Source organism: Trachurus trachurus, assembly GCF_905171665.1.
Source record: "Trachurus trachurus genome assembly, chromosome: 17".
Lineage (NCBI taxonomy): Eukaryota > Metazoa > Chordata > Actinopteri > Carangiformes > Carangidae > Trachurus > Trachurus trachurus.
In genome coordinates, this window is record NC_139900.1 from 19800853 (window position 1) to 19803210 (window position 2358).

Consider the following 2358-nt stretch of genomic DNA (forward strand, 5'->3'; position numbering starts at 1 on the left):
AAATTGAGCCTACAGTGCATGAAAACGTTTGACTGTAAACAGTACTGTTAACACATATCATCCAATTCCTGCTAAATACATTTTCAATCTTCCAAAAAAAAATTGAGAATATTCTGGAGTCATGGCTGATGAAGTTTGGCAAATATCAGAATTTTAACTAAATTTTGAATTCTGCTCTCATGGGAACAACTGCAATCAAGCAGACCGACCCGTGTCTGAACAAGCCAACGCTGAAGCATTGCGCTCCCTACAATCCACCACTGCGAAGTACGTCTCGTGCCAAATGATCAAGCTAACTGCTCTGTGGAGATGCAACACACACATTCCATCCCTCAACAGATGCTCCTGCAGCTCTTCGCCCAACGCAGTCCCATCTTCGAACTCCTTGTCGACAGCCTGACCAACATCCACTTTCCACTTCTGACCAAACAGACCAAACTGCTGCTGGCCGAACCCACCCCTTCTATTTCCCACCTGAGCTGCCAACTTCCCCCCCTCAACACAAACATCATCAATGTCTGCTGCGCGCCAGGTACAAACTGGAGAGACACTATGTCTGACTGCTGCAACGACACTGCATGATACGTAAGCATCGACATCGAAATGGGACGATGCTTTACGCGGGCTGCTCCCTGACACTACTGCGTGAGGCTGATTGTCTTTACACCTGCAAGGCAAGGGGTCAATACGCTGACCTGAAGGCTGGACAGGCAGTGGGGCCGGAGGGACAGCTGCAGGAGGAACAGCCACAGGAGGGACAGCCGCAGGAAGGACACCGGGAGGAAGAGTGGTCGCCGACGCAGCACAGGTCGACACGGGGTTGAGTGTCGCCTCCTAACAGACAGAGAAAGAAAGCACATTAGCAATGACATACACAGACATTATCATTCAACAATCATGCAACCACAGTAGCCACAACAGCAGAGAATATGCAAGAGTCCTTCAAATAACTCTACTTACCTCCTGCTCCCCGAGCCGGGCTTCAGGACGGACAGTCAACACGGATGTTGAGGTCACGACCTAGAGAAAGAAAGAAAGAAAGAAAGAAAGAAAGAAAGAAAGAAAGAAAGAAAGAAAACCTCGACTACAAAGGAAATACCGTACACATTTATATATTTTCCTTTAACCTATTATATAAATGCTCACAGGGTTTGCTTAAATGCTGTGAAATACCTACATTTGTACCTTAAATAAAGTACTGTTTCACATCCAACTTTTGGATACATTAACACAACTGCACCTACCTTTACCGCCGCCGCCTCCTGCATGACACTGGCAGACACAGGAGCGGTACGTGCCGCCACCACCTGCAAATACAGAAAATAGGATCATAAATATCATCCTAAAAAAACAAGCAATGACGTCATTTTTCACAGTAACTACACGACAGACATACATTCTAGACATACATTCTAACTGCTGTTAACTGCTCAACCTGCAGCACAATCTCCATCTGGATTAAATCATTACATACCTGCTTCCTAGCATGTCTGGGCTTCAGGGAAACAGGTTTGCGTTGGCGTTTCACAGGCGGGGGCTAATGTCAGAAAAAAATAATCAAATCGTCAAATACAGATTACAACCCTTTAAACACAAACACTGTTGCATTATTTCCAGTCTAGACGAAACAAAAACCAAGTTTATATTTCATCTATCACAAGTACTGTAAATTTCACATTATCTACCTTGTTGCCTGTGGGAACGCCGCCGAGAGCCGATGGAACAAGCGTGTCCATGGCCTCCAGAATGTTTGGCGAAAACCGGGCAGGATTCGATGGAATGTCACACTCCGCCTTCAAGGCCACCGAAATGTCATCCATCTGTAAGAAAGACATGTAGCTTCTTTGTAAAGCCTGCAATTTCTTAAATGAAGCAAACACAAACTATCACTGTTGTGTAGTTAAATAAGAACATACGTACCGTACACTGAACCACCTCTGAATCCTCGTCATCAGAGCCGTGCTCCTCAGAGTCGTGCTCCTGGTCACCGGGGTGGCTACGCTGTAATGACAAATGGCACAAAAAATTAGGATCAACTGACAATGTTCTCTTTCTTTCATCCAAGCGCAGTCACAGTGTTCAACCTCTTACCTTCCTGCCGGACCGAAAAGTTGTCCACTTGGTGGGGGGGAGTCGTGGAGTATTGTCAGGGGTCTCCTTCCCCACCAGAACCAGAACGGGAACCACCCGCTTGTCAGGCGTTGGTTGAGGCTTTGGAGAAACCAGGTACTGCACCTGTGGTGGAGGTGCTGGTCTCTCCAGGTGCCCGATGGTGGCAACCCACAGACAGTCTACAAGAATAGCCATTCCTGCATTACCGCTGAGGTGAATCTACAATGACACAAACAAAAGATTAAA

At 46.5% G+C, this 2358-nt stretch overlaps 1 long non-coding RNA gene across 1 annotated transcript; it reads right to left on the bottom strand.

Moving 5' to 3' along the window:
• Positions 1-1293: 1293 nt before the first annotated feature.
• On the bottom strand, positions 1294-1816 carry LOC311001024. Its single transcript, XR_014596123.1, has 3 exons — positions 1686-1816; positions 1475-1537; positions 1294-1307 (listed from the first exon to the last, which is right to left on the bottom strand). It is a non-coding gene; the product is annotated as an uncharacterized lncRNA (long non-coding RNA).
• Between the last annotated feature and the right edge of the window lie 542 nt (positions 1817-2358).